The 25,783-nt window shown below is 50.7% G+C and overlaps 1 pseudogene; it reads left to right on the top strand.

Moving 5' to 3' along the window:
• The first annotated feature begins 927 nt into the window (after positions 1–927).
• Positions 928–2,491, top strand: LOC123938350 (annotated as a pseudogene).
• Positions 2,492–25,783: the final 23,292 nt, after the last annotated feature.

Below are 25,783 nucleotides of genomic sequence, written 5' to 3'. Positions count from 1 at the left end.
CAACTATGAAAAATCCCAGCATACTCATCAATCGCCCACATAGGATGAATGATTGCAGTAACAACAAATAACCCTACCCTAATAATATTATACCTCATAATCTACATTTCAATAACACTTGGAACATTCATACTGTTCACACTCAGTTCATCTACAACCACACTATCACTATCTCATATATGAAACAAACTCCCACTAATTAACTCACTAATCCTAACAATCATACTATCACTACGAGGCCTACTTCCCCTCTCAGGATTCATCCCTAAATGAATAATCATCCACAAACTCACACACACACACACACACACACAAAAAAAACAATATAATTGTTATATCAACATTTATAGCAATTACAGCCCTACTAAACCTATACATTTATATGCAGTTAACACTTGCAACAGCACTAACTATATTCCCCTCAATAAACACCATAAAAAATGGCAATTTGAAAACACAAAAAATGCAATTCTTTTATCCCCACTAATTGTAACTTCGACCATATTATTTCCATTAACCCCAATAAGAGTAACACTGTTCTAGAAGATTAGGTTAAAAACACCAAGGGCCGTCAAAGCCCTAAGTAAGTGCCATTCACTTAACTCCTGAATCTCACCTTAAGGACTTTAAGAGTCTGTCTCACATCTACTGAATGCAAATCACTTTAATTAAGCTAAGCCCTTTCTAGACTGCTGGGCTATCATCCCAGGAAACTTTAGGTAGCTGCTAAATACCCTAGTCAACTGGCTTCAATCAACTCCTTTGGCTGCAAAGGGAAAAAAAGGTGGGGGAAGCCCTGGCAGGGTTGCAGCTGCTTCTTTGAATTTGCAATTCAATGTGATACTTCACCACAGAGATTGGCGAAAAGAGGACTCAAACCCCTACTCTTCAATTTGCAGTCTAATGCCTTTATCGGCCATTTTACCTATGTTCATAAAGCCATAATTATTCTCCACAAATCATAAAGATCCTTTACCTTTTATTTGGTGCATGAGCCGGAATGGTAGGCACTGCTCTTAGCCTATTAATCTGTGCTGAATTGGGCCAACCAAGTGCTCTACTAGATGACCAAATCTACAACGTAATTGTAAGCCATTATAATTCTTTATAGTGTTTTCTTTATAGTAATGGCAATTATGATTGGAGGATACAGAAACTGATTAGTACCCTTAATAATTGGCACACCCTACACAGCATTTCCAAGAATAAATAATATAAGCTTTTGACTTCTGCCCCCCTCCTTTCTTCTCCGTCCAGCTTCTTCCATGGTAGAAGCAGGTGCAGGAACAGGATGAACTGTGTACCCTCCTCTAGCAGGAAATTTAACACATGCAGGAGCATCCGAAGACATAATAATCTTCTCCCTACACCTAGCAGATGTCTCATCCATCCTAGGAACCATTAACTTTATTACTATCATTATCAACATAAACCCCTCTGCAATATCACAATATCAAACTCCTCTATTTGTATGATCTGTCCTGGTCACAGCTGTACTTCTACTCTTAACATTACCAGTTCTAGCAGTCAGTATTACCATACTACTCACAGACTGAAATCTAAATACTACCTTCTTTGACCCAGCTGGAGGAGGAAACCCTATTCTGCATCAATACCTATTCTGATTTTTCGAACATCCCAAAATATATATTCTAATTCTACCAGGATTTGGAATTATCTCACATGTTATAACCTATTACCCAGGGGAAAAAAAAAAAAAACCAACATTCAGCTACATAGGAATAGCCTGAGCAATGATAGCTATCAGTTACTTAGGATTTATTGTATGAGCCCACCTCATGTTTATCGTAGGAATGGACGTCAGCACACGAGCATACTTCACCTCAGCTACTATAATCATTGCAATTCCAGTGGGAGTAAAAGTATTTAACTGACTGGCTACTCTACACCGGGGAATATTAAATGATCACCAGCTATATTATGAGCACTGGGGTTTATTTTTCTCTTCACAGTGGGCGGTTTAACAGGTATTATGTTATCAAACTCATCATTAGATATTGTTCTTCATGACACATACTACATTGCAGCACACTTCCATTATGTCTTTTCAGTGGGGGCAGTGTTTGCAATCATAGGCGGGTTTGTCCATTGATTCCCACTGTTCACAGGTTACACACTAAATGATATTTGAGCAAAAATCTACTTTACAATTACATTCGTAGAAATAAATATAACATTCTTTCTTCAACATTTCCTAGGTCTATCAGGAATACCTCGATGATACTCTGATTATCCAGATGATTATACAACATGAAACATGATGTCTTCCATGGGTTCATTTATCTCATTAAGGGCAGTAATATTAATAATCTTCATAATCTGAGAGGTCTTCGCATCCAAACAAGAGGTGATAATAGGAGAACTTACTTCAACAAACATTGAATTATTACATGGATGCCCTCCTCCATATCACACATTCGATGAGCCAACCTATGTACTACCAAAGGAAGGAAGGAATCGAACCCCCTAGAATTGGTTTTAAGCCAGTATCATAACCACTATGTCCTTTTCAATAAAGAAATATTAGTAAAAATTACATGACTTTGTCAAAGTCAAATTATAGGTGGAAGTCCTTTATATATCTATGGTGTACCCTTTCCAAATAGGCCTTCAAGATGCAACCTCCCCTATTATAGAAGAACCATTACACTTCCATGACCATACATTAATAATCATATTCTTAATCAGCTCTCTTGTTCTCTACATCATTTCATTAATACTAACAACTAAACTAACACATACCAGGACTATACATGCTCAAGAAGTTGAAATGGTATGAACTATCCTACCTGCTATCATTTTAATTTTATTTGCTTTACCTTCACAACGAATCCTCTATATAATAGATGAGATCAATAATCCTTCCTTGACTACAAAAACTATGGGTCACCAATGATACTGAAGTTATGAGTACACAGATTATGAAGACCTAAACTTTGACTCCTATATTAACCCAACTCAAGAGCTAAAACCTGGAGAACAATGACAATTAGAAGTAGACAATCAAGTAGTCCTCCCAATAGAAATAACAATCTGCATACTAATTTTGGAGCCACAACGCAGCACTCTGCCTGCCCAGCAGATGAAAAACTGCCCTATAGGGTTGCCCAAATACCCCAAATGAGGATGAACCTGCACAGCCCTCAATGACACCCCAATACCATAGGCCTCCCTGTGTACTACTGCTCTGTATGACACAAAATGAGCCAAGGCCTCCCATCAGCAACCCAGACAGCTGGCCACATATGCAGCAGAATGAACTTGCCATGGCCTTAGGCCATCATCTCTACCCAGCCTTGGTTTTCAGGCATCTGTCCCTAGACCTTATCTCAGATGCCTGCATATGGAGGAACCTAATGCAGAAAACAGAACTCCTTCTTCCCCATGGCAGGAAACCCTGCTGTTTGGAAGGGTGTAAAACCCTCAGAGCAGAGGAAACCTGCATGATCAATGAGGCCTCGACACTCTTGAGGGCTGCCTTGGCACAAACACACACTGTGACCCTCAGCCTGAACCCCCATTTCAAATAAGGCCCTCAGTAGCCAGAACATGTGCCCATATATCGTGCTTGCCCTTCTCCTAGGCCCAAATCCTAATCCAAGGTAGAGTTTTCCAGGCGCCCATACCCAGAGCCCGGTTTTGGAATCCCTCTTCTTAGGGGACCACTGAGACAGAAAAAAGGGAGACTAACATCCCCCAGAACGACACCAAACTATTGGGAGCTGGGTGGTGTCTAGCCCCAGAGCCAGGAGATCCAAACTGTCTTGTTCCTAGGTCCCAATGAAAATTCGAGGTGGGGTTTCCAGGCATCCAAAAATAGAGTCCTGCTCTCAAATTTTTCCATAAGGGGACACTTGAGCTATCAAACAGGACTCCACCTGTCCCGCAGGAGGAAACCTTGCTGTTTGCAGCAACAAACAACCCCCAGATTGGGAAAACTCCATGGCCTCATGAGGCCACTGATCCATTCAGTGGCCATGATGGACACAAACTCCAGCCTGAGCAAATGCCTGGCTCTTGCCCTTACTTCAGGTGCTGGAGATCTCGCTTCAGCCTCTGCAGATTGGGGCTGCTGAGCCATCTACCCTGAAAGTAACCTTAGCTTGTGTTTTCAGACTTCAGTCCTCATACTCCTGGCGCACAAGCACTCCAGACTGGGAATTCAGGAACCACAATGCAGCACTCTGCTTGCCCACCAGAAGGATAAAGTGCCCTATGGGGTTTCACAAACCCACAAATGAAGATAGGCCACCCTGTGCAATAGTGTTCTGTCTGCCATACCCTGAGTTACAACCTTCTCTCAGCCACTCAGGTAGCTGCTCGCCTAACCACCAGATTGGACCTGCCATGCCCCTAGGCCTTCATGACCCTAGGCCCAAATCCTAACCCAATTTTGGGATTCCAGACACCCATACACAAAGCCCAGCTCTTGAATCCCTCCTTATGGGGACTACTGAAACAGATATCATGATTCCTTCTCTCCCCAACAATGACTCCATGCAATTTGGAGTTGTGCAAAACCCCTAAAGAGGGAAGATCTTCCCTGGCCCCATAAAGCCACCCCTATGTTCTGTGGCCTTCCTAGACACCAAAACCAGAGGTAAAAGCCTGAGCTTCTGCTTCATGCCCACACTAATGTAACATCCCTCGGAGCTCACCACAGGGTCAACAGATCGGGTCTGCCATACCCTTAGCACTAATCCTAACCTCAGTTGGTGCTTTCATACTTCTGTCCCCAGACTCCTGCCCCATAAACCCTCCAGGCTGGGTATGACATAGCCACACAACAGAAATCTGTCTGGACTCCAGAGGGAAGCTGGGCCCTACAGAGCTTCAAGAAACCTCAAGTTTAGGAGAAACCTGCAAGCCCCTAAGGCCATCCCGATTTTGTAGGATGCCCTGGACAAAAATGCACAGTCTGACACACCCTGAGCAATAACCTCCTGTCAGACACCCATGCAGATGGCCCCAGAGACAGAACACTGAAGCTGATATGCTCCTAAGCTCTAATCTGAACCCTTGCTTAGCTTTTCAGACATCTGTCCCCAGAGGCCTGGTCTCGAATACCAACATTTGCAGGATCCCTGAGCCACAGAGGACAACACCTCCAATTCCCAGAAGGAAACATTACTATTTGGAGCTCTATCAAAACCTCAGGGTAGTAGAATCCTGCATGGCCTCTGAGGCCACTGCCACATTTGAAGGTCGCCCTGAACAGAAACCCGCATTGTGACCCTCAGCATCAGACTCGTTTTCAACTCAGTCCCCTGGGTAGCTTGCCCCAGAGCCAGAAGATTGGACCTGCCATGTCCCTCGGCACCAATGGGAACCCTAGGTGACATTTTCAGGCATCCATACATAGACTCTGCTCTCGAATCTTTCCATACGGGGGCTCTTGAGCCATCAAACAGCACTCTCCCTGTCCCGAAGAAGGCAACCTTGCTATTTGGAGCTGTGCCCAACCCCCAGCTTGGGAAAACTTCCATGTCTTCATGAGGCCATCCTTACATCAGGCGGCCCTCATGGACACAAACTCCAGCCTGAGCGGCCATCTGACACTCACCCTTATTTCAGATGCCTGTGATCTGGCCTCAGCTTCTGCAAATTGGTCCTGCTGTACCCTAGGCCCCAACCCTAACCCTAGCTTGTGTTTTCAGTCTTCCATCTCCAGTGGCCTTGTGCACAAGCCCACCACACTGCGAATTCTGGAGCCCCAACACAGCATGCTGCCTGCTTTCAAAAGGCAAAAAGTGGCCTATGGGATGGCACCAAACACCCAAATGAGGATCAACCTGCACAGCCCTCCATGGCACTGAAATTTCACCAGCCGCCCTGTGCACTAATGTTCTGTCTGCCACAGCCCGAGCCCTGACCTCCTGTCAGCCACCCAGGTAGATGGCCATCTATCCACCAGATCAGACCTGCCACGCCTCTAGGCCATCATCTCTACCGAACCTGGGTTCATAGGCATGTCCACAGAGGCCTAGTCTAAAATCCCTGCATAGGGAGGAACATGATCCAGGAAATGAAATTCTCCTATCCCCAGCAGGAAAACTGACTATTGGGATGTGTGTAAACTTCAGAGTACGAGAAACCTGCATGGACCACCAGGGCCCGCCCGTGGTTGAGGGGCACCCTGGGCACACACCTGCATTGAGCTACATTTTCAACTAAGCCCCATTAATAGCTTGAACTAGAGCTAGCATTTGAGGCCTTCGTGAGCCTAGACCCAAATCCTAACCCAAGTTTGGGTTTCTAGACACCCATACACAGAGCCCTGCTCTCCAAGCCCTCCTAATATGGACGGCTGAATCAGAAAACAGGATACCTTCTCCCCCAACAGTGACACCATGCTATTTGGAGCAGTGCAAAACCCTCAAAGAGGGAGAATCCCCATGGCCACATGATGAAACCCCTACATTGCTCGGCTATGCTAGACACAAAAACCAGAGGCAAAAGCCTGAGATTACACTTCACACTTGCCCTAATTTCAGATCCTGTGTGGCTTGCCTCAGTGTCCGTAGATAGGGCTTACCTAACCCTAGTCGCCGTTTTCAGACTTCTGTCCCCAGAGTCCTGCCCCACAAACCCTCCAGCCTGGGTATTCCATAGCCACATCAGAGGACTGTGCCTGCCCTCCAGAAGGAAGCTGAGTCCCTTAGAGCTTCAAGAAACCTCAAGAATAGGAGAAACCTGCAAGGACCCTGAGGCCACCTCAATTTCATAGGATGCTCTGGACAAAAATGCACATCTGACACATCCTAAGCAACAACCTCTCGTCAGACACCCAGATAGATGGCCCCAGAGAGAGAAGATTGAGCCTGACAGATGCTAGGCTCTAATCTGTACCCTCTTAGGTTGTCAGGCATGTGTCCCCAGAGACCTTCTCTTGAATACCAACAGCTGGGGCAACCAGAGATACAGAACACAATACCTCCTCTCTCCAGAAGGAAACCTTGCTATTTGGAACTGTGTCAAAACCTCAGGATACTAGAATCCTGAATGGCCCCTGAGGCCAATGCCACATTCGAAGGTCACCCTGGATACAAACCGCATTGTGACCCTCAACTCAGCCCCCTGGGTAGCTCACCCCAGAGCCAGCAGATAGGACCTGCCATGTCTCTCGTCTCTAATGGGAACCCTAGGTGGGTTTTTCAGGCATCCATATGTAGAGCCTGCTCTTGAATCTTTCCATACGGGGGAGCATTGAGCCATCAAACAGCACTCCCCCTGTCAAGGATGGAAACCTTGCTGGTTGGAGCTGTCCAACCCTGAGACTGGGAAAATTCCATGGCCTCATGAGGCCACCCGCCCGCATGAACAAAAACTCCAACCTGAGCAGACGTCTGACACTTGGCCCTATATTAGATGCCGGTGATTTCACATCAACCTCCCCAGGGTGGGCCTGCCATGTCCTAGAGTCCTGCTGCACATGCCCTCCAGATTGGGAATTCTGGAGCCCCAACACAGCACTCTGCCTGCCTTTCAGAAGGCAAAATTGGCATATGAGACTGCACAGAAAACTCAAATGAGGATCAACTTGCACAGCCCTCAAGGGCACCAAAATTTCATAGGCCGCCCTGTGCACTAATGTTCTGTCTCACACAGCCTGAGCCCCGACATCCTGTTAGCCACCCAGATAGCTAGCCACATATCCAGAAGATGGGACCTGCCATAGCCCAAGGTCGTCATCTCTACCCAACCTTGTTTTTCAGGCATCTGTCCCCAGACCTTAGCTCAAATCCCTGCCTATGGGTGAACCTGAAGCACAAACAGGTACTCCTCATTCCCCATGGCAGGAAACCTGGATGTTGGGATTGGTGTCCAACCCTCAGAGTGGGAGCCAGTTGCATGGCCCTTGAGACCACGCCCACCAACAGGCATAGTGACACTCAGCCTGTGCCCGCTTTCAAACAAACCCCTCGGGAACTGGACCAGGAGCCCAATACTGGCCTACCCTATACCTAGGCCCAAATACTATCCATCCAGGGGGTTTACCAATCACCTGGACCCAAAGCCCATCTCTGGAATCCCTGTTTTGGGGGGAACCTGAGATGGAAACCAGGACTCTTCCCAACCCACAGAATGACACCAAACACTTGGGCGCTGGGCATAATCCCCAGAAAGGGAGAATCTTCCAAGGCCCAATGAGTACACCCCTACATTCCGTGGCCATCCTTGATACACAATCCAGAGACAAAAGCCTGAGGAACGGCCTCCCACTCGCCCTTATTTCAGATCCCGTGGAGCTCCCTCAGAGTCTGCAGATCGGGCCTGCCATCACCTCGCTCTTAACCGTAACCTTAGTTTGTGTTTGCAGACTTCTGTCTCCAAAGATCTGGCCCCTCCTGCCCTCCACCATGGACGTCTGCAACCACACCACAGGACTTTGCCTGCCCTCCCAAAGGAAATGCTGCCTGTCACAGTTGACCAAACCCTCCAGATTAGGAGAAACCTGCAAGAACCCTGAGTCCTCCCCAATTTCCTAGGCCGTTCCGGACAAAAATTCGCACTGTGAAACTTGAGCAACCACCTCCAGGCAGACACCTGGGTAATTGGGCCTAGAGTCAGTAGATTTACACTGACATGCCCCTAGGACCTAATCAGACCCGTAGCTTGGGTTTTCAGGCATTTGTCCCCAGAGGCCTGTTCTCAAATACCAACATATGGTCTAAAATGTGCTCCCTGAGCCACAAAACAGAATACCTCCTGTCCTCAGAAGGAATCCTTGCTCTTGGGAGCTGTGTCAAACCCTCAGTATAGAAGAATCCTATATGGCCCCTGAGCCACCATCCACATACCAAGGTCTTCCTGGACACAAACCAGCATTGTGACCCATAAGAATGAGACTCCATGTCAATTCAGCCCCCTTGGTACTTAGCCCCAGAGCCACCAGATTGAACCGTTCATGTTCCTAGGCTGCAATCCTGATGTGAGAAGGGCTTTCCAGGAATCCATGCCTAGAGCTCTGCCCTCCAATCTTTCCATATGGGGGACCCTGGAGCCATCAAACAGGACTCAGCCTGTCCCACAGAATGAAATCTTGCTGTTTGGAGCTGCTCACAAGCCCTAGCATGGGAAAACCTCCATGGCCTCATGAGGACACTCCTCCATTAGTGGGCCATCATGAACACAAACTCCAACATGGATGAACCACTGCCACTCACAATTACTCATGTGCTTGAGATCTCAAATCAGCCGCTGCACATTGGAAATGACATGCCCTCGGCCCGGAACCTAACCCTAGCTTCTGTTTTCAGACTCCCGTCCTCACACTCCTGGCCAAGAAGACCTCCAGATTGGGAATTCGAGAGCCAAAAGACAGGATACCACATGCCCGTTGGAAAGAAGAAGTGCCCTATGGGGCTGCCCAGATACCCCACATGAGGATCAACCTGTATGGCCCTCGACAGCACCCAATTTCATAGGCTGCCCTGTGCACTAATCCTCAGTCTGACAAAGCCTGAGCCCTAACTTCTGTCAGCCACCCACATAGCTGGCCGCATATCCAGTAGATGGAACCTGCCATGGCACGAGGACGTCACCTCTACCCAACCTGGGTATTCAGGAATCTGTCCCCAGACCTTATCTCAAGACCTGCCTATGGGGGAACATGATGCACAAAAGAAGACTCCTCCTTCCCCAAGGCAGGAAACTTTGCTGTTGGGATGAGTGTCAAACTTGTAGAGTAGGAGAACCCGGCATGGTCCCTGAGTCACCGCCACTTTCCAGGGTCTCCATGAACACAAACCTGCATTATGACCCATCAGCATGAGAGTCCATTTAAACTCAACCCCCTGCGGAGCTCGCCCCAGAGCCAGCAGATTGAATATGCCTTGATCCTAGGAGCCAATGGGAATGTGAGGAGGGGTTTCCAGGCAACCATCCTTAGAGTCGTGCTCTGGAATCTTTCCATATGGGGCAGCCTTGAGACACCCAACAGGACTCGCCTGTCCTGCAGAAGGAAACCTTGCTGTTTGGAGCAGCTCACAACCCCCCAGCGTGGGAAAAACTCCATGGCATCTTGAGGCCACCCCTCAATTCAGGGACCATCATGGTTGCAGACTCCAGCCTGAGCCAACGTCTGATCCTTGCTCTGACTTCAGATGCAGGAGATCTCGATTCAGAGTCTGCAGAGTGGGCCTGTCGTGACCTCGGCCAGAAACGTAACCCTAGCTTGTGTTTTCCGTCTTCAGTCCTCACACTCATGGCCCACACGCTCTCCAGATTGGGAATTCTGGAGCCACAACACAACACTCTGCCTGAACACCAGAAGAGAAAAAGTGCCCTATGGGGCTGCCGAGAAACCACAAATGGGGATCCACCTGCACGGCCCTTGAGTGCACCCCAAATTCCTAGCCTGCCCTGTACACTTATGCTCTGTCTGTCACAGCCTGAGACCAGACCTCCCGTCAGACACCCAGACAGCTGGCCACATATGCAGCAAATCAGGCCCACCATGGCACTCGGCCATCCTATATTCCCAACCTGCGTTTTCATGCATCTGTCCCTAGACCTTCTCTCAAATCTCTGCATATGAGGGAACCTGATGCTCAAAACAGAACTCCTCCTCCCCCATGGCAAGAACCCTTGCTGTTGGGATGGGTGTCAATGTCAACCCCTCAGAGTAGGAGAAACCTACAATGGCCCATGAGACCTGCCCATGCTTGAGGGCCAGCTTGGGCACAAACACACATTACAACCCTCAGCCTGAGCCATGTTTTCAAATGAGGCCTCTCAGTAGTGGACCAAGAGCGTGTATAACGGGCTTGCCATGCCCCGAGGCCCCATCCTATCCAAAAATGTTGTTTTCCAGGTCACCTGCAACTGGGGCCGCAACTGGGGAATTGCTCTTTTGGAGGGACCCCTGAACAGAAAACAGGATTCTGCCCTTCCCACAGAATGACCTCAAACTCATGGGAGCCAGGCCAAATCCCCAGAGAGGGAGAATCGTCCAAGGCCCATGAGGCTACACCTCAATTCCATGGCCATCCTTGACACAAAATACAGAGACAAAAGCCTGACCTACCTCCTCACACTTGCCCCTGTGTCTTAACTGAGGAGCTCCCCTCACGGTCGGTAGATCGAGCTTGCCATAAACTCAGACCAAAACTTACCCAGAGTTTGTGTTTTCAGAATTCTGTCTCCATAGCCCTGACCCACACACCCTCCAGGCTGGGGCCTCAGGAGCCACACTGCAGGACTATGCCGGCCCTCTTGAAGGAAACTTTGCCCATTACAATGGCCAAAATGCTACAGATCAGGAGAAACCTAGAAGGCCCTCGAGGACATCCCAATTGAGTAGTGTGCCCTGGACCAAAAGACACTTTCTAACACAACCAGAACAACCACCTCCACTCAGACACGCAGACAGATATCCCCAGAGACAGAAGATTGAACCAGACAGGCCACTAGGACCTAAGTTGAACCCTAGCATAGGTTTGCAGGCATCTCTCCTCAGAGGCATGGTTTCGAATACCAGCATATGGGGGTTTCCTGAGGCACAAAACAGAAAACCTCTCGTCTCTAGATGTGAACCTTACTATGTGGAGCTGTGTCAAACCCTCCGGGTAGGAGAATCCTGCAGGTCCCTTGAGTCACCGCCATATTCCAAGAGCTCCATGGACACAAACCCACATTATGATCCATCCTCAGGAGAGTCCATTTCAACTCAGCCCCCTGGGCAGCTCGCACCAGAGCCAGCAGATCGAATCTGCCTTGTCCCTAGGAGCCAATGGGAATTCGATGTGGGTTTTCCAGGCATCCATCCTTAGAGCCTTGCTCTCGAATCTTTCCGTATTGGGCAGCCTTGAGCCGTCCTAAAGGACTTGCCTGCATAACAGAAGGAAACATTGCGGGTTGGAGCATCTCACAACCGGAAGAGTGGGAAAACCTCCATGGCCTCATGAGGCACCCCTTCATTCAGGGCCCATCATAGTAGCAAACTCCAGTCTGAGCCAATGTATTACACTCTGTCCTCAGAGACAAAACAATGAACCAGACTTGCCCCTAGGCACTAAAATGAACCCTAGCTTTGGTTTCCAGCTATCACTTCTCAGAGACCAGTTTATGAATACAAGCATATGGGGGTTTCGGAAGGCAAAAATCAGAACACCTCTCATCTCCACATGGGAAGCTTGCTGTTTGTAGCTGTGTAAACCCCTCCAGGTCGGAGAATCCTGCAGGGTCCCTGAGCCACCACCACATTCTAAGGTCTCCCTGGACACAAACCATCATTGTGACCCATCAGCATGAGACCCCCTGTAAACTCATCCACCTTGGCACATCGCCCTAGAGCCAGGAGATAGAAATTCCCATGTTCCTCTGCTGTAATGGTAACACGAGGTGGGCTTTCCAGGCATCCATGTAGAGAGCTCTGCTATCCATTCTTTCCATATGAGGGAAACTGGAGCCATCAAACCGGACTCCCCCTGGCCCCCAGAATGACACGTTGCTGTTTGGAGCAGATCACAAGTCCCAGAGTTGGAAAATCTCCACGACCTCTTGAGGCCACCCCTCCATTCATTGGCCATCATGGACACAAACTCCAGCGTGAGCAGACATCTGACTCTTGCCCTTACTCAGGTGCTGGAGATCTCAAATCTGCCGTTGCACATTGGAACTGCCATGCGCTCTGCACTGAACTGAACCGTAGCTTGTGTTTTCAGACTACAGTCCTCAAACTCCTGGCCCGCAAGTCCTCCAGATGGGGAATTCTGGAGCCACAGTGCAGCCTTCTGCCTGCCTACCAGAAATAAGAAGTGCCACATGGGTCTGCCCAGAAACCCCAAATGAGGATCCACCTGCACCACTTTGGACGGCACCCAATATCATAGAACGTCCTGTGCACTAATGCTCTGTATGACACAGCCTGAGCCCCGACCTCCTGTCAGCCACCCAGATAGCTGGCCACAGATACAGAAGATGGTACCTGCCATGACCCAAGGTCGTCTTCTCTACCCAACCTGGGTATTCAGGCATCTGTCCCCAGATCTTAGCTCAAATCCCTGCCTGAGGGGGAATCTAAAGCACAAAAGAGTACTCGTCCTTCCCCATGACAGAAAACCTGCCCATTGAAATGGGTTTCCCACCCTCTGACTGGGAGCCAGCTGCATGGCCCATGAGACCACGCCCACTCAGGTGGGCCGCCCTGGGCAAACACAGGCATTGTGACCCCCAGCCTGAGTCTGCTTTCAAACAAGCCCCCTTGGGAGCTGGACCAGGAGTCCACAGAGTGGGCCTGCCATGCTCCTAGGCCCAATCCCTAACTCTCGGTGGGGTTCCCCAGGCACCCGAACCCAGATCTCATCTCTGGAATCCCCGGTTTGGGTGGGAACCTGTGACAGAAAAGAGCACTCTTCCATTCCCGAGAAAGTCACCAAACTCTTCGGAGCCGGGGAGAATCCCCAAAGAGGAAGAATCTCCCACGTCCCCAGGAGGCCACCCCTACATTCTGGGGCCATCCAAGACACACAATTCAGACAGAAAAGCCTGCACTACTGCCTCCCAGCCACCCAAATTTCAAATTCTGAGGAGCTGACCTGAGGACAGATAGGGGCTGCCATCACCTCGCCCGTAACCTTAGATTGTGTCTGCTGACTTCTGTCCCCAAAGACTTGGCCCACATGCCCTAAAGGATGGGGCTTCTGGAGTCAGAACAGAGGACTGGGCCTACCCTCCTGAAGGAAACTCTGCCTTTCACAGTTGACCAAATCCTCCAGATTAGGAGAAACCTGCAAGGCCCCTGAGCCCACCCCAATTTCGTAGGCCGCTCTGGACAAAAATGTGCACTCTGACACACCCTGAGCATCTACCTCCATGCAGGTCAATGGCCCTGAGTCAGAAGATTGAAGTTGACATGGTCCTAGGACCCCATTCGAACCCTAGCTTAGGATTTCAGGATCCTGTCCCCAGAGGCCTTTTCTGGAATACCAACATATGCTCCAACATGTGGTCCCTGAGCCACACAACAGAACCCCTCCTGTCCCCAGAAGGAAACCTCACTCTTGGGAGCTGCGTCCAATCTTCAGGGTAGGAGAATCTTGCATGGCCCCTGAGTCACCGCCACACTCTAAGGTCTCCCTGGACACCAACCAGCACTGTGATGCGTCAGCCTGAGAACCCCAGTGCACTCAGCACCCTTGGAACTTCACCCCAGAGCCATCAGAAAGACCCAAACTTTCCATATGGGGGACCCTGGAACCATTCAACCTAACTCCCCCATTCCCGCAGAAGGACATGTTGCTGTTTGGAGCAGCTCATAAGGCCCAGGGTGGGAAAACCTCCATGGCCTCTTGGCCCTCCATTCATCGGCTATCATGGACACAAACTCCAGCATGAGCGAACATCTGACACTCGCCCTTACTCAGGTGTTGGAGATCTCCAATCAGTCACTTAACATTGGAACTGCTTTGTGCTAGGCACCGAACTGAACTGTAGCTTCTATTTTCAGACTTCTATCCTCACACTCCTGGCCCGCAAGAGCTCCAGACTGGGAATTCTGGAGCCACAACACAGCCTTCTGCTTGCCCACCAGAAAGAAGAGGTGCCCTATTGGTCTGCCCCAAAACCCCACATGAGGATCCTCCTGCACGGCCCTAGACAACAGCCCAATATCATAGGCTGCCCTGCGCACTAACGCTCTGTCTGACACAGCCTGAGCCCCGACCTCCTGTCAGCCACCCAGATAGCGGGCTCCGTATCCTGCAGGTGGGACCTCCCGTCAACTGAGGCCGTCATCTCTACCCAACCTGGGTATTCAGACATCTGTCCCCAGAACTTAGCTCAAATCCCTGACTATGGGGAACCTGAAGCACAAAAGAGTACATGTCCTTCCCCATGGCAGGAAACCTGGCTGTTGGGAGGGTTGTCCAACCCTAAGAGTAGGAGTCAGCTGCATGGCCCATTAGACCACGGCCACTCAGCAGGGCTGCCCTGGGCACAAACAGGCATTGTGACCCTCAGCCTGAGCCGCTTTCAAACAAGTCCACTCTGGAGCTGGACCAGGAGCATGTCGAGCGAGCCTGCCATGCCCCTAGGCCCAATTCCTAACCCTCAGTGGGGTTCTCTAGGGCACCCGGACCCAGAATCCATCTCTGGCATCCCTTTTTGAGCGGGACCCGTGTGACGAAAAAGAACACTCTATTCTTCCCTCAGAAATACACCAAAGTCTTGGGAGCTGGGCAGAATCCCCAGACAGGGAGAACCTCCCATCCTTATGCGGCCACCCATACATTCTGTGGATACCCTAGATACACAATTCAGACAGAAAAACCTGTGCTACAGCGTCCGAGCTGCCCGAAATTCAAATTCCGAGGACCTGGCTCAGGGTGTGCAGATAGGGCCTGCCATCGCCTCGCCCCTAACCCTAACCCGAGTTTGTGTCTACAGATTTCTGTCCCCAAAGTACTCGCCCACATGCCCTCCAGGATGGGGCCTCTGGAGCCACACTGCACGATTGGGCCTGCCCTCCCAAAGGAAACTCTGCCCATCACAGTTGCCCAAACCCTCCAGATTAGGATAAACCTGCAAGGCCCTTGAGCCCACCCCAATTTCATAGGCCGCTCTGGACAAAAATGCGTAGTTTGACAAACCCTATGCATCTAATTCCAGGTAGACATGCAGGTCAATGGCCCTGAGTCAGAAGATTGATGCTGACATGGCCCTAGGACCCCATTCGAACCCTAGCTTAGGATTTCAGGCATCTGTGCCCAGAGGCCTATTCTGGAATACCAACATATGCTCCAACATGTAGTCCCTGAGCCACACAACAGAACCCCTCCTGTCCCCAGAAGGAAACCTTGCTCTTGGGAGCTGGGTCCAATCCTCAGTGTAGGAGAATCCTACATGGCTCCTGAGCCACCGCCACATTCCTAAGTCTCCCCGGACACAAACCAGCATTGTGACCCATCCGCATGAGACTCCCTGTCAACTTAGCCCTCTTGGTACTTCGTTCTTGAGGCAGCAGACCAAACGTGCCATGTTCCTCGACAGCCATGCTAACCTGAAGTGGGCTTTCCAGGCCTCTTGCAGAAAGCTGTTATCCAATCTTTCCATATGTTGGACCCTGGAGCCATTGAACCGGACTCCCCCTGTCCTGCAGAAGGACACCTTGCTCTTTGGAGCAGCTTAAAATCCCCAGCGTGCAGAACCTCCATGGCCTCTTGAGGCCACCCCTATATTCATCGGCCATCATGGACATAAATTCCTGCGTGTGTGAACATCTGACTCTCGCCCTTACTCAGGTGCTGGAGATCTCGAATCAGCTGGTGCACATTGGAACTGCCATGCCCTCAGCCCTGAACCTCACCCTAGCTCTGTTTTCATACTTCTGTCCTCACCCTTCTGGCCCACAATCCCTTCAGCTGGGGAATTCTGGAGCCACTAAGCAGCATTCTGCCTGCCCACCAGAGAGAAGTGTCATATGAGTCTACACAGAAAACCCACTTGAGGATCAAACTGCATGGCCTGTGAGGGAACTCCAATATCATAGGCTACCATGTGCACTATTGCTCTGTCTGACACAGCCTGAGCCCTGACCTGTCAGCCACCAAGTAACTCTCCACCTATCCACCAGATCGCACCTGCCATGATCCTAGGCCATCATCTCTACCCAACCGGGGTTTCAAGGCTTGTCCCCAGAGGACTCTTTTCATATCACTGCATTTGGGGGAGCATGGTCTACAAAATGAAAGTCCTTCTGCTCCCAGCAGGAATCGTTGCAGTTGGGGTGTGTGTGAAACCCTCAGAGTAAGAGAAACCAGCATGGCCCGTGTGGCCATGCTCTCTGTTGAGGGGAGCCCTGGACACAAACCTGCACTGTGACCCTCAGCCTGAGCCATGTTTTCAACTAAGCACCCTCAGTATCTTGACCTAGATCCAACCTGTGAGGCCTGGCATGCCCCAGGCCCAAATGGTATCCCAAGGGTGGGTTTCCAGGCACCCATCCACAGAGCTCTGCTCTCGAATCCTTCCTTATGGGGAGCCCTGATTGATAAAACAGAATTCCTCCTTTCCCTAACAATGACACCATGAAGTTTGGAGCAGTGCTATACCCCCAAAGAGGCACAATCTCCCATGGTCTATGAGGGCACCCCTACATTTCACAGCCATTCCATCTTACGCCTGCCATTACCTTAGGCCCAAATCGTATCAGAAGGTTGGGTTCCCAGGCACCCATGCAATGAGCCTTGCTCTCGAATCCCTCCTCATGGGGACCCTTGAATCATGAAACAGGATTCCTCCTTTCCCAAAACATGACAACATGCAATTTGGAGCAGTGCAGAACCCCAAAGTGGGAGGATCTCCCTTTGCCCATGAGTCCACCCCTAAATTCCACGGCCATTCTAGACACAAACTCCACGGGCAAAGGCTTTTGCCTCACACTCGCGCTCATTTCCGATCACCAAGAGCTCTCCTCAGGATCTGCATATCGGGTCTTCCATACCTTCGGCCTTAATCCTAACCCCAGTTTGTGTTTTCAGACTTCTGTCTCCAGAGTCCTCCCCCACAAACCCTCCAGACTGGGTATTCCATAGCCACACCACAGGACTGTGCCTACCCTCCAGAAGGAAGCTGGGCCCTTTAGAGCTTCGAAGAACCTCAAGAAAAGGAGAAACCTGCAAGGCCCCTGAGGCCACCCCAAAGGCATAGGATGCCCTGGAGAATAATACGTAGTCTGACACACCTTGCTCAACTACTTCTATCATACACCCATGCAGATGGCCCTAGAGTGAGAAGATTGAACTGGACATGTCCCTCAGCAATCATCTGTACCTCAGTTTAGGTTTTCAGGCATGTGTCCCCCGAGGTCTGTATACAAATACCAAAATTTGGGGGATCCCTGAACCACAAAACACAACACCTCCTGTCCCCAGAAGAAAACCTTGCTATTTGGTTTAAAACCATCAGGGTAGTAGAATCATGCATGGACCGTGAGACCACCGCCACATTCGAAGGTGTCCCTGGACAAAAACCTGCATTGTGACCCTCAGTATGAGATTCCTCTTCACCTCAGCCCCCTGGGTAGCTCACCCCAGACACAGCAGAGAGGGCGCGCTTTCTCCCTCAGTTCCAATGTTTCACCTAGGTGGGGTTTTCAGGCATCCATATGTAGACTCTGCTCTTGAATCCTTCCCTACGGGGTTTCCTTGAGCGATCAAACAACACTCCCCATGTCGCGAAGAAGAAAACGTTGCTGTTTGGAGCGTCACCCAACCTCCAGATTGAGAAAAACTCCATGTCCTCATGAGGCCACCCCTACATCAGGCAGCCCTCATGGACACAATCTCCAGCCTGAGCGGATGTCTGACACTCGCCCTTCTTTCAGATGTCAGGGATCTCGACTCAGTCTCTGCAGAAGGGGCCTGCCATGCCCAAGGCCCTAACCCTAACCTGACCTTGTGTTTTCAGTCTTCCATCCCCAGAGTCCTGGTGCACAAGCCCTCCACATTGGGAATTCTGGAGCCCCAACACAACATTCTGCCTGCCTTTCAGAAGACTAAAGTGGCCTGGGGGGGGGTGCACAGAAACCATAAATGAGGGTCAACCTGCAAGGCCCTGGAGGGTACCCCCATTTCACAGGCCGCCCTGTGCACTAATGTTCTGCCTGCCACAGTCTGAGCCCCCAAATTCCTGTCAACCACCCTGGTAGTTGGCCGCCTATCCTCCAGATCGGACCTGCCATGCCCCTAGGCCAACATCTCTACCAAACCTGGGTCTCTAGGCATGTCCCCTGATGCCTGGTCTCAAATCTCTGCATATGGGGGAACATAGTCCACAGATGAAGTCCTCCTGTCACCAGCAGGAAACCTTGCTACTGGGAATATGTGTACCGCCCTACGAGTTTGTGAAACCTGCATGGCCTATGAGGCCACCCTGACTCTGGAGGTCCACCTTGGGCTCCAACACACACTGTGACCCTCAGCCTGAGCCCTGTTCTCAAAGTAGATCCCTCGGTGGCTGGACCTAGAGCCCTCATATCTCGCTGGCCATGTCCCTAGGCCGAAATGGTAACCCAATGGGATTTCTAGGGGACTGTACCCAAAACCCTGCTCTGGGATCCCTGTTTTGGGGGGACCTCTGAGACAGAAAACAGGACTCCTACCTTCCACCATAATGACAGCAAACTATTGGGGACTGGGCAGAATACCCAAGAGGGAGAATCTTCCACGACCCCAGGAGGCCACCCCTACGTTCCACGAACATCCTATATTCAAAATCCAGTGGCAAAAGGCTCAGCTAACGCCTCACACTCGCCCTCATTTCAGATCCCGAAGAGCTCCACTCAGGGACTGCAGATCCGGCCTGCCCTATCTTTGGCGCTAAACCTAACCGGAATTTGTGATTTCAGAGTTCTGTCCCCAGAGCCCTGGCCCACAGACCCTTCAGGTGGGGCCTCTAGATCCATAAAGCAGGACTGTGCCTGCCCATCCAAAAGAAACTGTGCCCTTTACTGTCACCAAATCCCTATAGATTAGGAGGACCCTCCAAGGACGTCGAGGCCACCTCAGTTTCGTAGGAAGCCCTGGAAAACAGTGCTCAGTCTGAAACACCCCAGGCATTGACCTCCAGTCAGACACTCGGGTAGATAGCCCCACAGTCAGAAGGTTGACCCTGACATGACCCTAGGCCATGATTGGAAACACAGCTTAGGTTTTCAGTCATCTGTCCCCAGAGGCCCGGTCTCAGATACCAAAAGATGGAGGCTGCTGAGGCCCAGAACAGAACACCTCCTGACCCCAGAAGGGAACCTTGCTATTTGGAGCTGTGTCCAACCCTCAGAGCAAGAGAAACCTGCATGACCCTGGAGCCACTGCCACATTCCAAGGTCTCCCGGGACACATCCCGCATTGTGACCCATCAGCATGAGACTCCATTTCAACACATTCCCCTGGCTGTCCTGCCCCAGAGCCACCAGATCGAACCTGCCTTGTTCGTAGGTGCCAGTGGGAAGGCCAGGTGGGGATTCCAGACATCCATGTGTAGATCGTACTCACGAGTATTTCCCTATGGGGGACAATTGGTCATCAAATAGGACACCGCCTGTCCTGCAGAAGAAAACCATGTTGTTTGGAGCAGTTCAAAAACCCCAGTGTGGGAAAAACTTCATTGACTCATGTGGCCACCTCTCCATTAGGCAGCCATCATGGACAGAAACTCCAGGCTGAGAGAACATCTCACACTAACCCTTACATCAGATGCTGGAGATCTTGATTCAGCCTCTGCAGATTGAGCCTGCCATGTCCTAAGTCCTGAACCTAACACAAGCTTATGTTTTCAGACTTCTGTCCTCACACTCTTGGCCCACAAGTCCTCCGGTTTGGGAATTCTAGAGCCACAATGCAACACTCTGCCTGCCCACCATAATAAGGACAAAGTGCCTTATGGGGCTGCCCAGAAACCCCAGATGAGGATCCACTGGCACGGTCCTCGATGGCACCCCAATTTCATAGGCTGCCCTCTGCACTAATGCTTTGTCTGACACAGCCTGAACCCAGACATCCCGACTGACCACCAGACAGCTGGCCGCCTATGCAGCAGATCAGAACTTCCCACACACTACGCCGTCATCTCTACCCAACCTGGGTTTTCAGGCATCTGTCCCCAGACGTTATGTCAAACCCCTTCAGGTGGGGGAACCTGATGCACAAATCAGAATTTCTCCTTCCCCAAGGCAGGAAATCTTGCTGTTGGGCTGTGTGTCAAACCCTCTGCATTGGTGAAACCTGCAGGACCCATGAGGACATGCCCACTCTGGAGGGCTGCTTTGGGCACCAACACGCATTGTGATCCTCAGCCTGAGCCCTGTTCTCAAATAAGACCCGTTGGGGGCTGGACCCAGAGCCCGTATATCGGGCTGGCAATGACACTATTTTGAAACACTAAGCCAATTTAGGTTTTCCAGGGGACTGTACCCAGAGCCCTGCTCTGGAATCTCTGTATTTGGGGGACCCCTGAGACAGAAAACACGACTCCTCCTTTCCCGCAGAATGACACCAAACTATTGGGGGCCAGGCAGAATCCCCTAGAGGGAGAATCTTCCATGGCCCCAGGAGGCCACCCCTACATTCCATGAACATCCTATATTCAAAATCCAGCGGCAAAAGGCTCAGCTACAATCTCACACTTGTCCTCATTTCAGATCCCAAGGAACTTCCCTCAGGGTCTGCAGATTGGCCCTACCATACCATCGGCCCTAACCCTAACCTGACTTTGTGTTTTCAGACTACTGTCCCCAGAGCCCTGTCCCACACACTGTCCAGCGGGGCTCCGGAGCCACCACACAGGATTGTGCCTGCACACCCAAAGGAAACTGTCCCCTTTACAGTCGCCAAAACCCTCGAGATTAGGAGAAACCTTCAAGGCCCCCGAGGCCACTACAGTTTCATAGGACACCCTGGACAAAAATGTGCAGTGTGTCACACCCCAGGCAACGACCTCCAGTCAGATACAAAGGTAGATGACTCCACAGTGAGAAGGTTGACGCTGACATGCCCCTTGGCCCTAACCTGAACTGTAGCTTCAGTTTTCAGTCATCTGTCTACAGAGACCTGGTCTCAGATACCAAGTGATTGGGGTTGCTGAGGCCCAGAACAGAACACCTCCTGTTCCCAGAAGGGAACCTTGCTATTTGGAGCTGTTTAAAACCCTCAGGGCAGGAGAATCTTGCATGGCCGCTGAGGTACCATCACATTCCAATGTCTCCATGGACACAAACCCACATTGTGACCCATCAGCATGAGACTCCATTTCAACACATTCCCCTGGCTAGCCTGCTTCAGAGCTAGCAGATGAAACTGCCTTGTTCCTAGTCTCCAGTGGGAACTCCAGATGGGTTTCCAGGCATACATATGGAGAGTCTACTCTCCAATCTTTCCCTATGGGGGACAATTGATCATCAAACAGGACACACCTGTCCTGCCGAAGAAAACCATGCTGTTCAGAGCAGCTCACAACCCCCAGTGTGTGTAAACCTCCATGGCCTGATGAGGCCACCCCTCCATTAGACAGCCATCATGGACACACTCTCCAGCATGAGCCAACATCTCATCCTTGCCTTTACTTCATATGCTGGAGATCTTGATTCAGCCTCTCCAGATTGAGCCTGCCATGCCCTAGGCCCTAAACCTAACTCTAGCTTGTATTTTCAGACTTCCATCCTCACACTCTTGGCCCACAAGTCCTCTGGTTTTGGAATTCTGGAGCCACAATGCAGCACTCTGCCTGGCCAACATAATAAGGCACAGTGCCCTATGGGGATACCCAGAAACCACAGATGAGGATCCACTGGCACGGTCCTCAACGGCACCCCAATTTCATAGGCCGCCCTCTGAACTAATGCTCTGTCTGACACAGCCTGAGACCAGACATCCCATCAACAACTCAGACAGAGGGCCACATATCCAGCAGATCAGAACTGTCAGCGACCCAGGTCATCATTTCTACCCAACCTGGGTTTTCAGGCATCTGTCCCCAGACCTTATATCAAATAACTTCATGTGGGGGAACCTGATGCACAAAACAGAACTCCTCCTTCCGCATGGCAGGAAACTTTTCAGTTGGGGTGTGTGTTAAACCCTCTGAGTTGGTGAAAGCATAGGCCACGCCCACTCTGGAGGGCTGCCTTGGCACCAACATGCATTTTGACCCTCAGCCTGAGCCCCATTGTCAAATAAGACCCAGAGCCCGCTGATCAGGTCGGCCATGCCCCGAGGCCGAAATTCGATGCCAACTTGGGGTTTTCCAGGAGACGGTTCCCAGAGCCCTGCTCTGGAATCTCTGTATTTGGGGGGCCCCTGAAACAGAAAACAGGACTCCTCCCTTCCCTCAGAATGACACCAAACTATTGCAGGCTGGGCAGAATCCACAAAAGACCAGTTTCCTTTTAGACGGCAAGGACAGCCCTGAGGTGTGGCACCAGAGGGTCCACCCTGCAGGGTGTGTGCTACATAGCTGTAGGGACAGAAGTCAGAAAACACAAACTCGGGGTACGTTTCAAGCCGAGGGTATGGCATGCCCGATCTACAGACCGTGAGGTGAGTTCCTCAGGATACGCAACCAGTGTGAGTGTGAGGCAGTAGCTCAGGCTTTTGTCAATTGATTTTGTGAAAAGGATTGCCGTGGAATGTATGGGTGGCCTCATGGGCCAAGTACAATTCTCGCTCTCTGGTGATTTAGCTGGCTCTCAATAATTTGGGGTCATTGTGATGGAAGGCACGAGTCCTATTTTCTGTCTCATGGGCCCCTCCATAAGAGGGATTCCAGAGCAGAGCCCCAGGTACAGGTGACTGGAAAATCCCACTTTCATTTAGGATTGGGGCCTATTGGCATGGCAAGCAAGATATGCAGGCCCTTGGTCCAGCTACCAAGAGGCCTTATATAAAAACGGGTCTCAGGCTGAGGGTCACAATTCCTGTTTGTGCCCAGGGAGGCACTGAAGCTTGGGCGAGGCCTCATGGGCCACGCAGGATTTTCCTACTCTGAGGGTTTGAACTTTGACACCCATCAAAACAGCATGGTTTCTTGTCATGGGGAAGGAGGAGTTCTATTTTCTACATCAGGTTCCCCCATGTGCAGGGATTTGACATAAGGTCTAGGGACAGGTGCCTGAAAACCCAGGCTGGGAAGAGATGATGGCAGAGGGCCATGGTGTGCCCGATCTGAAGGATATGCGGCCAGCTGTCTGGGTGTCAGATGGGAGGTCTGGGCTCAAGCTGTGTCAGAACATTAGTGCCCAGGGTTGCCTAGGAAATGGGGTGTGGTCGAGGGCCTTGCAGGTTGATTCTCTTTTGGGGTGTCTGGGCAGACCCATAGGGCGATTTGTTCTTCTGGTGCGCAGGCAGAGTGCTGCATTGTGGCTCAAGAATTCCCAATCTGGAGGGCTTGTGGGCTAGGAGTGTGAGGATGGAAGTCTGAAAACAGACGATAGGCTTACGCTTCAGGCCGAGGTGACAGCAGGCTGAATCCAGAGCAGAGGCTGAATCCAGATCTGAAGCATCTAAACTATGGGCGAGTATCAGAGATTAGCTCAGGCTGGAGTTTGTGACCATGATGGCCCTGAATGGAGGGGTGCCCTCATGAGGCCATGGAGGTTTTTCCACACTGGGGGTTGTGAGCTGCTCCAAACATCAAGCTTTCCTTCTACAGGACAGGCGAGTCCTCTTGAATGGCTCAGGGGTGTTCTGTATGGAAAGACTTGAGAGCAGGCCTCTAAGGATGAAGGACTGGAAACCTCACCTCACATTTCCATTGGTTCCTAGGGACAAGGCAGATTTGATCTGCTGGCTCTGGGGAAGGCTACCAGGGGCATGAGTTGAAATGGACTCTCATGGGGCACGTGGGTGGCTCAGTGGGTTAAAGCCTCTGCCTTCGGCTCAGTTCATGATCCCAGAATCCCGGGATCGAGCCCCGTGTCAGGCTCTCTGTTCAGCGGGGAGCCTGCTTCCACCAATCTCTCTGCCTGGCTCTCTGCCTATTTGTGATATCTGTCTGTCAAATAAATAAATAAAAATCTTTAAAAAAATGGAGGGGAGGCGAACCATAAGAGACTGTGGACTTTGAAAAACAACCTGAGGGTTTTGAAGGGTCAGGGGTGGGAGGTTGGGGGAACAGGTGGTGGGTAATGGGGAGGGCACGTTTTGCATGGAGCACTGGGTGTTGTGCAAAAACAATGAATACTGTTACGCTGAAAAAATAAATAAAATGGAAAAAAAAATGGACTCTCATGCTGATGATTCTCATAATGCAGGTTTGTGTCCATGAAGAACCTGAAATGCGGTGGTGCCCCAGGGGTCCTGCAGGATTCTCCTACCCAGAGGGATTTACACAACTCCCCATAGCAAGGTTTCCATGTGGCGACAAGAGGTGTTCTGTTTTGTTCCTCAGGAAACCCCCATATTCTGGTATACAAAACCAGACCTCTGGGGTGAGGTGCAGGCAAACCTATGCTAGGGTTCAGATTAGGGCCTAGAGACATGTCTGGTTCAATCTTCTGTCTCTGGGGACATCTATCTGTGTGTCTGAGTGGAGGTAGTTGCTCAGGTTGTGTCAGAATGCGCATTTTTGTCCAGGGCAGACTACATTATTGGGATGGCTGCAGGGGCCATGGAGGTTTCTCCTAATCTGTAGGGTTGTGGCCAATGGAATGGGCACAGTTTCCTTTGAGAGCCACGCACAGTCCTGCGGTGTGGCTCCAGAGGCCCCAGCCTGGAGGGTGTGGGGGCCAGGGCTGTGGGGACGATGTCTGAAAACACAAATTTGGCTAAGGTTTCTGGCCTGGGTTCTGGCAGACCGATCTACTTGGGATGTGAAATAAGGGCGAGTGTGAGGTGGTAGCTCAGGCTTTTGTCCCTGCATTTTGTGTCAAGGATGGCCGTGGAATGTAGGGCTGGCCTCATGAGCCATGGAAAATTCTCCCTCTCTTTGTTCTGGCTCCCAATCATTTGGGGTCATGATGTGGGAAGGGAGGAGTCCTGTTTTCCCTCTCATGGGCCCCTCAAAAAAGGGATTCCAGAGCACAGCCCCAGGTACCTATGACCAGAAGGCCCCAAATTTGGTTAGGATTCTGACCTAAGGGCATGGCCAGCCCATTATGTGGGCTCTTGGTCCACTACCGTGAGGCCTCATTTGAAAACGGTCCTCAGGCTGAGGGCCTCCATGTCAATTTGTGCCCAACGCATCCCTCAAGCATGGTCGTGGCCTCATGGATCATGCAGGTTACTCCTCCTCTGAGGATGTGACTTTGACACCCATCCCAACAGCA

This window comes from Meles meles, chromosome 3 (assembly GCF_922984935.1).
Source record: "Meles meles chromosome 3, mMelMel3.1 paternal haplotype, whole genome shotgun sequence".
Classification (NCBI taxonomy): domain Eukaryota; kingdom Metazoa; phylum Chordata; class Mammalia; order Carnivora; family Mustelidae; genus Meles; species Meles meles.
The sequence above is the reverse complement of the archived record's forward strand: the minus strand, read 5'-3'. Positions and strand labels throughout refer to the sequence as shown.